The sequence below is a fragment of the Lissotriton helveticus genome, chromosome 7 (assembly GCF_964261635.1).
Source record: "Lissotriton helveticus chromosome 7, aLisHel1.1, whole genome shotgun sequence".
NCBI lineage: Eukaryota > Metazoa > Chordata > Amphibia > Caudata > Salamandridae > Lissotriton > Lissotriton helveticus.
Genome location: NC_136068.1, coordinates 1,393,109,469 through 1,393,122,543, shown reverse-complemented (window position 1 = coordinate 1,393,122,543; position 13,075 = coordinate 1,393,109,469). Strand labels below are relative to the sequence as shown.

The 13,075-nt window shown below is 47.5% G+C and overlaps 1 long non-coding RNA gene across 1 annotated transcript in view; it reads right to left on the bottom strand.

The window, feature by feature from the left end:
* Positions 1-1,313: 1,313 nt before the first annotated feature.
* The window catches only part of LOC144767428 (uncharacterized), a 36,501-nt gene continuing 24,739 nt past the window's right edge, over positions 1,314-13,075 (bottom strand). The window contains exons 3-5 of the long non-coding RNA XR_013598199.1: positions 2,161-2,240; positions 1,822-1,895; positions 1,314-1,420 (exon numbers count right to left, since the gene is read on the bottom strand). This is a non-coding gene — a long non-coding RNA (uncharacterized LOC144767428). The remainder of the gene's footprint in view (positions 1,421-1,821; positions 1,896-2,160; positions 2,241-13,075) is intronic.

Here is a 13,075-nt window from a genome sequence, read left to right as displayed (position 1 = left end):
TAAGTGACACAGTGGTTTCGGGTAGAGAGCGGTGGAAAAAAAACAAGACAGAGACATGCACACAGAAACGCACACACAGAGACAGAGGCGCAGACATAAAAACAAGTCGGACGCCACGCTTTACAGCAAATGTAATGAAGACCTGTGAAGTCCTTGGGTGCGGCTGTAATACTAAGCAAAGCAGCAAAGATGCAGAGTACTAAATGTGAAAATCCAAAAAATGTTGTTTGCGAAAGAACGTAGCTCAAACGGAATGCACAAAGAAGCAAAAGTTTCAATTAGTTGCTACAGCGGCGCAGATATCACTAAAAATGCGGGCTGTGAAATGTGAAAACCGTAGTAATGTGAGAAATGGCGTAGCGAAAATAGAAGGCAAAAGACGCCAAAAGCCAAGCATTTGGTACTTTGTAAAAGAATACTAATAGTACGTACTGCGAAATAAACAAACACTACTAATGCTTTAGAAATGTGTATTCTTCAATTAACATCAAGATGAAGTTAAACAGCATGAAAACATGAGCTGTGCATATAACACGGACGCAGTCCCTGGGATTGGCAGTGGGGAACGGATTTGGGACGAGGGATGAGTTCCTTAGGCAGAAAGCAGTGTAACGGATGGCATTTTGTCAGCCCCTGGGATGGTTAGTCACTGGAGAGGGCGCACACTACGGAAGGAAGTTGGCAGTCTTGAGGGGTCAAAGCCCGTGGGTGGGGCAATCTGACTAATGGGGGGGTTTGGAGTAAGAGCAAACTCACAGGGGCGTTAATGGAAGGAAAGACAGGCTCACGGGCGGTATAAGGGGGGGAGCGGATTCGCTGGGGCAGATTCACAGTGTCAAAGCAGACTCACGGGTGGTAAGGGAGGAAAGGTGGTGAGGCAGACTCCCTGGGGGGAGGCAGACTCACAGGTGGTGGGGGGGCAGACTGACGGCTGGTGGAGGGGCAGACTCACGGGTGGTAAGGGGGGAGGCGGACCCTGTTTGAAAAGGGAAAGCAAGTGCAAGCAAGCACAATATGAATGAGAATGTACGTATTCAAATTGCTTTTGTCTGCACACCCGGGTTGAAACTGGGTTTGCCAAAATAGTTACCTAATCGGCTCTAAATTACGAGAGACCGCAATAAAAACAAGAAGCCAACGGTTTTCCCTGTATGAAAATACTGTAGGCTAGTTTGAAAAAAAAAGTTACTGATTTTTTAAATTGGACAGCACCCTTCAGAAATTATGCACCATAGCAAAACAGTTGTTTAGAAAAGAACATACAGATGAACATAGTATTAGTTTTCCCAAACGTTCACAAAAGACACACAATGTTGTGACTTTGGTTTTCTTTCTTTTATTCAGTTTTTATTCTTTCTTTTCTTTTTTTGATAGTTGCAAATAGCCGACGCGTTTCGTCCGTTGCCGGACTTCTTCAGGGCTATACAAAACACATACAAAAACATATATTACAAAAGTTAATACATCACACAGTCTGTCTATACAAAGACACCCTAAACCAAAGAAAAATAGCAGAACCAGAATAAATCAAGGGGTCCAGTCACTAATTAAAAACACATATTACAGATATGGGAAAACATTTACATTCCATATTAAAAGAATATACAAACAGGATAACAGTGATGCAATCAGTTTAATAAAGGAATCAAAGCATATTTCTGTCATCACGATATATGACATGGAGTGCCCCAGCTGTTTGGTTTTTGGAAAATAATGTCAATTTGTTGATACAAACCAAAAAGATGAACTTTCAATTAATGATGATAGCTTTAAAATACACAACATTATTATTGAAAGAAAAGCACGTCTTCTGAAGAATACCTTCAAATAATCTTTCTGATTTCGCTTTTTCACATACGTCCCGGTCAGGTTATCAGGGATTTTCTATTATTAATCTGTTAACAAAATTGCCACAACATATATCAGAGGTAATCTCCTAATATCATAATGCATGAAAAAATATATATATATAAACAAGTCCTAATTGTATTTGTATCAATTTCAAAATATTAAAACAAACGTTGTATTCAACATTGGTTTGTGACTGGGAAGTCAAGTTGTAATAATCTAAAACCTACATGTTTCCATGTCACTGCACTATATTATTAGAAAAAAAACCTAAAAAGGAGCCCTCTAGAATCAGATAATGTGTGTACTCACTGAAAAGGTCATAGGCAGGATCACAGATCCTAGTAACGGTCAGTGTAGACAAAAAGACAAAAGCAGGCCCACAGTGAGGTCTAAGGAGAAATTTCCAAAACAAATATATTAATTTGTGAAGAGAAGTATATCAATTCTGTAGTTTAAGATATATCACAAACATATCAGTTAATCATTCCAAGTCCTAGGTCAATTGGTCAAAAGACAGCAGAACAACAGACTTATCAAGAGAAAGACCTCTATACATTCATTTACGGCTCAAGTTCCCACTTAGGTTACAAAAAACCTTTGATTTTATATAATATAATGTACAAATAGATACTAGTGCATTTAGGACAAGGATAGTCGAAATTCACTTCGAAAAGGGACTTCAGTCATACACCTCCAAAAGGTATTCGCAGGGATGCATATAAGCCCTGATATATTCAAGCAAAGAATCAGGCAGTTGTTATACTGTATTCAGTGCAAAGGATCCGCCAGTTTAGGTAAGGTATACTGGTCCTTGACTAAAACCATAGTTACATATGCATGCAACCCCTATTGTCAAAGTGATCAGGCAATCTAGACTTGAATTCCAGTTTTGAACAAACAAAGACTAAATTGTAATATAAAAAGTCTCTAAACCGAGCTAAACATGTCAAAGTTTCATTCACAATTTAACAGGGGAGATTAGGGTCAGTGCACAGAGTGTAACTCACCAAGGGGCTGGAACATACAGGAGCATCGCGTTGTGGCCTTCTGGTTCGAAATACCAGCTCCAAATACACAGTATATATAGGTATACTAATTGATTAATTAAATCAATTAGTCTTAATTGAGGATTAATAATTACCGACTAAAATACGAAAAAAGCGCCGCCATCTTAGAGCAGTGAGAAAGAAACGAACCCTTGATACCAAACCACACGTTAAGTGAGAAAAAACAAATTTCGAAAAGTCCCCAGATGACAAATGTCACATCCAACTTCAGACTATGCATTAGATGTAGGACACCGATAGATGTTAATGGAAAATTCGTAAGAAACGGGCGGCCTGTTATCGGTCTCCCGATCACATCGTAGAGTGAACAGACAGCGGCCACCATCTTTAAACGTTCAAATCCTATATACCCTGCGCGGATAACTACAATTTGATAGTGCATTTCGAGAGTTCACGCATGCTAGTATGAGTAAAGTTTACAAGTGATAAAGTCACCTTATAGTATCGTCATTGTCCATCATAAGCATAAAATTATATTTATAAAGTTAAAGTATGTTGGTAGAAAACAAAATATTTAGGTAATGAAGCCACCAAATAATATAGCCATGCGCTGGCATAAACCTGAGATTAAGAGTTTTCGTAAATGAGCCCATGGCCTCAAGAATACATTAGCCCTTACAGCACAATAAGTGCCGTGACAGGCGCCATCTTGGAGTGGTCAAAAATCGCCGATTAAGTAAAGGAGCAGGGATACTAACAAGTATGTCCCATGCAAACAGTTATTGCCAGAACCTATTTTTCACAAATAGCAAGCCTATTATGGCAACCCAATATATAGAGGATGGATAGTCCTGCTATCGTGACAAAAGTTCAAAATATAACGTATATGAACTAGATAAGATAACAAGTTTGATATGTCAAAGACTGTTTAAGTGACATTATGTGTGCAAAAACACGGTATAACATTAAATGAAACAGGGCGAATACACATAGTTCCAAATTCACCGGAGGAAAAAAAAGTCCTCATGAGCATAATAATACTAGATTATTCTTATCTAGACAAAACTAACCCTGGGCGTAGTTCGCGGAGTCGCACTCCGCGGAGCTACGCGAAGACGCAGTTGCACTCCGCGACCTTCGCGTAGCTCCGCGGACATGCGTAGTAGCTTGCTAGACCCGTTCGCGTGCCGTTTTTCGTCTTCGGGAGCGCGGTGCGCGTGTTCGGGGCGCTGCCTGCATGCTCGAGATAGCTAGCGCGCTAAGTTACTCAAGAGGTTTGTCCCGCCCGCTTGCGTTCCCTTATTTCCAAAGTGCGTGATCGCGTCAAATATCGCGCAAACTTACCCCCGGCGCACGCGATAATGTTATTCAGCGCGCGAGAACTACGCTACGCACCGGATCGCGGAGTAATCGACAGCTTCGCGTTCTCCGTAAAACGCGGAGCTGCCAAAACTCCGCAAGCTCCGCGAACGGAGCGTAGTTCTTCGCCCAGGGTTAGACAAAACACCCTGATTCATACTTATCTAGTATTGAGAAAAAAGAAAGCAATGTCCCAGCACAGTTATTAAACAAATACAAGATAAAATATATTGTATACTAGGTGTTTAGGCATTTCCAAAAGTACATACATGAAATCAGTTTTACATTTGCAAAGACAACGCAAAGAGCCCAAAACACAGGGCTTAAGTAAATAGAGAGCAGGCAGAATGATATCTGTTTACCGCATTGAGTTTAAAAATGCAGACCGTTATAATAGGAGGGCAAAGGCGGCAGATCTAGTACTGATACCCATAGAGCCCTATAAGAAAAAACTAAATAAATTAAAAGTTACAAAACATTATGATAGGAGAGCAAAGGTGGCAGATCTAGTACTGATACCCATAGAGCCCTATAGGAAAAAATGAAACTCATTATTGGTGTTCATTCCCTGCTGAACCGCTCTCAATCTACAGATCCAGCGCGATTCCCTTTGTCTTAGAAGTAAACATCTGTCTCCACCCCTTACATTACAGGCCACATGATCAATGGCATGAAATGTAATGGTGTCGTGATCGGGATGGCATTCCGATACATGTTGTGCCACAGGACTGCGGACATCCCGGTTTTTTATGTCACGGACATGTTCCTGAATACGCTTTTTAAGGTTCCTGGTGCTACTGCCCACGTATATCATTTTACAGTGACAAATGAGGGCATACACCACATGTGTCGTGTTGCAATTGATCATTCCCCTTAAAGTTTATTCCTTAGGACCATTATACCTAAACGTCTTGATTTTATTAAGACCAAATTCACAAACGGAACAGTTGCCACATATATAAAAAACATCCGTTTTAACAGGCAACCATGTGGTGATCATTGTCTTAACCGGTTTAGTATAGCTGGGACAAATCATGTTCTTAATGGATGTTCCTTTTTTATAGACCACCCTGGGTTTGGCAGGCACAATGTCCCTGGGGATAGATTCTGACACTAGCAGGTGCCAGTGTTTCCGAAGCAGATTATAAATATGGTTACTATATAGGCCATATTCAGTTATAAAGGTACATTGTTGGCTAAAAGACTTCTCCCTCTTGGGGGCTCGGGTCGTAAGAGTCTCACTCCTATTTTTCTTTTTTATCTTGTTTTCTGCTTTTTTAAGAACTTCTAGATCATACCCTCTTCTTTTGAAGTTGTGAGTCACCTGTCGTATCCCCCTCTCAAAGTTTTCCTCTTCACTGCAATTACGCCGTACCCGTGTCATCTCTCCAAACGGGATGGCATCTATGGTATTTTTAGGGTGACAGCTGTCTGCCCGCAACACACTATTGCACGAGGTGGGTTTTTTATACAGATCACAGTGGATGATCCCATTCTTTGCGTACAGTTTCAAATCTAAAAAGAAAATTTCATCCTTAGATCTGGTCATGGTCAATTTGATGTTACGTCCATTGTCGTTAAAGAAAGCAAAATACTGATCTAATTCCTCACTGCTACCCTTCCAAATCAAAAAAACGTCGTCAATGTACCGAGCATAAAAAAGAATATGCTCGATCCAGTCCCTTGCGCCACGGCCCCAGGCATGCTCCATCTCAAACAGACCCATAAAAAGGTTAGCGTAAGATGGAGCAAACCTGGAACCCATGGCAGTACCACGTTTCTGGATGTACCAGTCACCATCATGTAGAAACACATTATGTGTAAGAATAAGTTCTGACATAGAGAGCAGCATATTGCTGTGTTCTAAATGACTCGCATTACGTTGATATAAATAGTATTTTAGTGAGCGTAAGCCATTTTCTAATGTAATGCAGGTGTAGAGACTCTCTACGTCCATTGTTACAAAGGTAAAATTGTCATGGTCCCAAGTCACATCCTCTAACTTACAGAGGAGCTCCCTACTGTCCTTCAGGTATGATGGCAGATTCTGCACCATGGGTTGAAGAAATAAATCAACATATTCTGCCATGTGTTCAGTGGGCCCTCCATTCCCCGATATGATGGGCCTACCGGGAGGAAAGACCCCACCCTTGTGCACCTTGGGCAGTGCATAAATGCAAGGATACCGTGAATTGTTAGCCATCAAAAATCTGGACTCCTGGTCAGATATGAGGCCAGATTCCTTCCATTCAGCAAGCCGCATGTTGATATTGTTCTCTACAGATTTGATAGGATTAGATTTAAAAAAAAAGTTACACTGCTCAATTAGAACAAGAGAAATAGTTTTGATGCCATAGTGCCTGAAAAACCCCGTCAGGGAGACCAATGGTCACCTATAACACTACAGCATCAAGCACACCGACTTTCTGAAACAAGCCCTCGGCATTGCTGTGGGGGGGGAGCGTTAGCCTTTGAAGTCGGAAGCGCCAAAAACAGTGCTATGTGTCATGGGGCACATTGCAGTAAGCACGGAGAGACGGAGAGCAAATGGGAGCGAGGCATTGTGCAGAGGGGGCGGGGGAGAGCATTCCTTTGAAGTGTGAAGATCTTGGCATTGCTGTGGCGGGTCTGATGCGATGATGGACTCAGCGTAATCCGCCTGCCAAAGCCCTCTTGGTCAGCTTTCCTGTTCCGCCTCTATGTGTCTTGACATCTGCAATGCGCACGCGCATTGGCAGAGGTCGAGACCTTAAAATGGGGGGAAACGAGTGGCACAGAAGGCAGAAGGGTCCCTAGAAAGAGCAGAAAGGTCACAAAAAACGGGGAAAACGAGTGGCACAGATGCAGAAATGTCCCAGGAAAGGGCAGAACGGTCAAAAAAAAAAACAGGGGGAAATGAGTGGCAGAGAGGGCACAAAGGTCACAAAAAAGGGCAGAAAGGTCACAGAAATGCTGGGGCAGCTAAGCAACAGAAGGCAAAAACGGGCAGAGAGACACGGGGCCACGAGGGGAGCAAAAGGAAAAACCCGGCAGAGAGACACGGGGGCACCGAGGGGAGCAGAAGGGAAACCGAGCAGAGAGACACGGGGGCAGTGAGGGGAACAGAGGGAGAGAACGGGCACAGACCATGTACAGGCAGTGGGGGAGACAGACAACAGCAGTCACAGACACAACAATGAAAATGCAGTCACTACAGCGGGAGCAATGAAAGAAAATACAGGCAATACAATGAATGAGCAAACCTACAGCCTACCACTGGCCACCAGGAATGAGGCGCAAGTGGTAGCCTGCGGGTGGAGGAGGGCCTCAAACTTCCTCAGCAGCGGCAGCTGGGGCAGGGACACACATGCGGTGCTGTGCGGAGGGGGAGCGACCTACCTGGAAGGGTCGCTCTCCTCACCGCGCAGCGGCCGACCTATATGCGGAGGTGGGAGTGAGGAGCAGCTGGGAGGCGGGAGGTGGGGGCAGCGGATGGGCAGTCTGGGGGGCCGGGGCCACAGGGGGCGCAGCGGTAAGGGGCAACGAAGGAAACAGAAGGCCAAGGGCACAACAATTGAGGGGGAAACGAGTGGCACATAAGGCAGAAAGGTCACGAAAAGGGCAAAAGGTCACAAATATACAGGGGGAAACGAGTGGCACAGAAGGCAAAAAGGTCCCAAGAAAGGGCAGAAAGGTCACAAACAACGCGGGGAAACGAGTGGCACAGAAGGCGAAAAGGTCCCAAGAAAGGGCAGAAATGTCACAAAAAATGGGGGGAAACGAGTGGCACAGAGGCACAAAGGCCTCAAGAAAGGGCAGAAAAGGTCCAAAAACATGGGGAAACGAGTGGCACAGAGGCTGAAAGGTCCCAAGAAAGGGCAGCAAAGGTCACAAAAAACGGGGGGAAACGAGTGGCACAGAGGGAACAAAGGTCACAAGAAAGGGCAGAAAGGTCACAAAAAACGGGGGGAAATGAGTGGCACACAGGCAAAAAGGTCCCAAGAAAGGGCAGAAAGGTCACAAAAAAACGAGGGAAACTATTGGCACAGAGGCAGAGAGGTCAAAAGAAAGGGCAGAAAGGTCACAAAACTGGGGGAAACGAGTAGCACAGAGGTACAAAGGTCACAAGAAAGGTCAGAAAGGTCACAAAAAATGGGGGAAACGAGTGGCACAGAGGCACAAAGGTCACAAGAAAGGGCAGAAAAGGTCACAAAAAACGGGGGGAAACGAGTGGCACAGAGGGCAGAAAGGCCACAAAAAATGGGGGAAATGAGTGGCACAGAGGCACAAAGGTCACAAGAAAGGGCAGAAAGGTGACAAAAAACAGGGGGAAACGAGTGGCACAGAAGGCAAAAAGGTCACAGAAATGCAGGGGCAGCTAAGCAATAGAAGGCAAAAACGGGCAAAGAGACACGGGGCAGAGAGGGGCACAGAGGGAGAGAATGGGCACAGACCACGTACAGGCAGCGGGGGAGACAGACAACAGCAGTCACAGACACAACAATGAAAATGCAGTCACTACAAAGGGAGCAATGAAAGAAAATAAAGGCAATACAATGGAGGATGAACAAACCTACGGCCTACCACTGGCCACCAGGGATGAGGCGCAGGTGGTAGCCTGCTGGTGAGGAGGGCCTCGAACTTCCTCAGCAGCAGCAGCTGATGCAGGGACACACAGGCGGTGCTGTGCGGAGGAGGAGCGACCTACCTGGAAGGGTCAAGGGTTGTTCCCCAATACATACTGCTCTGTTGCACGCAGCCAGTGGACCAGGATGCACAGTGGTGGAGCGATCCTTGAGATAACTATTAAACCAGTCCAAGGCCTTCCCTCGAACCCCCAACTCCCAGAGCAGCTGTAACAAAATGTCATGGGAGATGGTGTTGAAAGCGGCTGACAGGTCTAATAGAACCAGAATAGCTGATTTTCTTTTGTCCAAGGCCTGCCTGATGTTATCTACCATTTCAACTACCGCTGTTTCAGTACTATGTGTCGCTCGGAACCCTCATTGCAAGAATCAAGAAGCTTATAGCTTTTTAGATAGCGTGTTAGTTGTTTATTTACCAGGGCCTCGAGAACTTTCCCAAATTAGGGCAGCAGTGAAATGGGACGATAGTTTCCTAGTTCACTGGCATCCAGAGTGTGCTTCTTTTTTTTTTTTTTTATCTTTTTATTATTTTAAAGACAAACAAACAAGACATGATACATCGGAGGAATCATCATTAGAACCAGAGTCCAACACTGCGCAGGAAAATAAGTGTTAACATTAGTCCAGCATTACAGCAAGGCGTGTACCCCGGTGCCATGACGGCACTGCAAGAGGCATCCCCAGCAGTCGACAGGATAACATAACGAATTCAGGACTCAGGTTCTTTGTTTAATACCCCATTTGCAACCATCCTCAGTATCTGTCTATCCTCCCACCCCCCAACCCTGCTGCAGGCGCTAATACCTAAGCAATGAATGGCGTTGTAACATCGCTCTCTTATAGTGTGTGTGTACAGGTGCTCTCACTCATGGCGGATATTAATCAATTGAACCCCCCGGAGATCAAGGGCCACCCCCCACACTAGTCTTCCCAGGTTCGGTGAGAGCTGCCCCAGACCGCCCCTCCTCCATTAATGAGTCGGAGTCCGAACCTGCATTTACGTCCGGCGTCCGGAGCTCCACCACCAAGGTCTCCCACGCCCGCGCCGCTTCCAGCGCCCTATCACTGTGGGATCTGTGGGCCTGCTGCAACCTAACAGAGCTCTCGCTACCCGCCCACATGAGCATCGCTGCTTTCCATCTATCAAAACTAGGGCCAGCCGCTGCCTTCCAATGTGATGTAATTTCCCTCTTTGCCAAGATAAATCCCAGATCTATAAATTTACTCGTCAGTTTGTTCTTACTAGTGTGCGGGAACCAATGTAAGAGGCAGGCACCTTTATCCTTAGCAATCTGCCGCTCAGTCACCTCACAGAGCAACCCGGTTCTCTCCTCCCCACAGCATATGGCCTAGGTCCGCATCCCGTAACCGGCAGCGGGGACAGGCCGCAGTATCTGTCCGGAAGTACTGATTAATTTTAGCTGGTGTGAGGTATGCCCTATGTAGTATAAAAAATTGAATAAGTTGGAACCTAGCGTTTCTGGTACCCTTCCACGCTCCTTTAAGAATCTGCAACCAAGCCGTGTCCGGGACGTCCCTGCCAGGTCCGCTACCCATTGTTCCCGTAGCCTCTGCAACGGGCGGAGTCCTTCCCCCAGCATCCGGCGATTAAGGCAGGCAACCGCTTTATACGTGCCCGCCGCCATTACTACATACTTGCACGCTCCGCTCATCGGCGGCTCCGAGAGGCCTGCGCCCCAATACTTCTGTATAGCACCTATAAAGGCCGCATGCATCAGAAAGTGGCCACGGGGGAGCCCAAAGGTCTCCTGCAACGTGCCATGGGGCAGCAGCACCCCGTCCGCATAGAGGTCACCCACCATCTGCAGGCCCAGGTCCTCCCATTCCGCAAGTCCGGACCAATCTCCACCATGAGGCAGCGCCGTGCACATACCCAGCGGTATCTCAGGCGCATAAGGGCGCTGCCCTCCAATTCTATTGTGGAACCGTTTCCAACAGTGCCTCAGGGTGCACCCCAGCATCGAGAGCCCAGAAGTCCCCAGTCTCTGTTGCAAGATCACGAACGACAGAACATGCCTCGGCACTTCCGGTGCAGGCCGCCCTTCCGGGCCCCTAAACTCTAGCGCCACTGCTCGAGTGAGGATCTGAAACTGCGCAGCCAGGTAATATAGTTCAAAGTCCGGGGAAGCCAGTCTCCCCTCAGCTCTCAGCCGCATCAAAGTATCTAGCGCCACCCTACGCCGTCCGACGCCCCAGATGAAGTCACTCGTCACAGAGTGCAGTTGCCGAAAAGAGGCAACCGGTATGCGTATTGGTAGGGTCCTGAAGAAATACAGCAGGCGAGGAAGTGCTACCATCTTTAGCAGCGCCACACGGCCTGCCACCGACAGCGGCAGGGTCCCCCAAAATCTTATGCTACCTCTCAAGCCCCTAATGGCTCTCCCAATGTTACCCTCAAGGAGATCTTCCAGGGAATGATACATCTGCGTTCCCAGATAGGGAAGGCACCTCGGCTCCCACACCAGATCGGACGGTAACTCAGCGGGTCGCACGCAACAGTCACTGGGAAAACACAGGTCTTAGCCCAGTTAACCCGCAATCCCGAGATGTCCCCGAAGCGGTCAAGAAGAGTCCTCGCCCCTGCCAGGGCATCCCCAGCATCTCCCAGAAACATCAGGAGATGGTCCGCATAAAGTGAAATATAATGAGCCTGACCACGTAGCTAAAGGCCGCGATACGCCTCCCCCATTCTAGCGCGCGCTGCCAATGGCTCCATTGCAAGAGCAAACAACAGCGGGGAGAGCGGGCAACCCTGCCAGGTGCCCCGCTCCACCGGCCAGGAATCAGAAACCACCCTGCCCACTCGAACCCTGGCTTTCGCTGAAGAGTACAATATAGCAGTCCAACGGACATACCCGGCACCAAGCCCAAACGCCGTCATAGTTGAGAAGAAATGGGGCCACCCAAGGCTATCAAACGCCTTATCAATGTCAACCGAGAGGAGTAGCGCTTGCCCCTCCATTCCCCGGCCGCCATCCAATATCCTGACCAGCCGGCGTATACTATCAGCCGTATTACGCGTCAGAATAAAGCCCGCTTGATCTGGATGCACCAATCGTGTCATAAAAGGAAGGAGTCTAGTGGCTAGCACCCGGCTCAGGATTTTATAATCAGCGGTTAGCATAGAGAGGGGCCGGTACGCTGCCGGATCGGTTGGTGGTTTTCCTGGCTTAAGAGCGGGACGATTATGGCCTCCCTAGTGGAAGCCGGCAGCATTCCCGTCTGGCTGGCCTCCCGGTACATCGCCAGTAATCTGGGAGCTAGGAGATTCATATAGGTCAGATAAAATTCAATAGGCAATCCATCACTGCCCGGCGTCTTGTTGCGTGCCAATTGTTTAATGGCGCAACGAATTTCAGACAGTGTAATATCCTGGCCAAGGGCCTCCGCCTCCTGCTCCTCAATGGTAGGGAGCTCCAGGCCCCCCAGAAACTCCTGGGCATCCACGTACCAGTCTGCAGTTGGCTGGTGTAAAGAGCCGCGTAAAAGGAGCGAAAGTGGTTGCCTATGAGGTGCTGTTCATAATCCAACCTACCCGAGGGTGAAGCTAGCGCCAAAATGGGTACGCAGCGAGGAGTAGGGTCAGCCAACCAGGCCAATAAGGTGCCTACCTTGTCTCGCTCCGTGTGCGCGCGAGACAAATAAGCTCAATGATCAAAACACCATAGGCACTCCACCTCCACCGCTACCGCCTCCTTCCGAGCAAGGACCTCCGCGCGTGCTGCGGAACCGTCCGAATGGGCCTTCCAGCCTCGTGCAGGGCCCCCTCGCCCACTTCGATGGCCTGCAACAATAGCTTCCTAACTCCCACCCACTTGGCTATACAGTTCCCACGGACCACCACCTTAAAGGCATCCCATTCCAGAGCCACCGTCGTAGCGGAGCCCGCATTCTCTGCAAAATAGTGTTCCACCCCATCTCCCAGTTCCGCTCGGAAGACCTGATCTTCGAGCATCTCCGGGCGCAATCTCCAAGTAGGGATTCTGGGGCGTTCCGCCACCCAACAGAAGTTTATCAAGAGCGGATTATGATCAGAGATAGTGCGTGTTAGATATTCGCTACTAGCCGCCAGCGGCGCCAGACCAGTACTACACAAAATGGCATCCAGCCGTACGTGCAGATCGTGCAAGGCCGAATAATATGAGTAATCCCGATCCACCGGATGTTGCGCTCGCCAAATATCAATAAGTCCGCAGTTATCTTGCCAGCAGG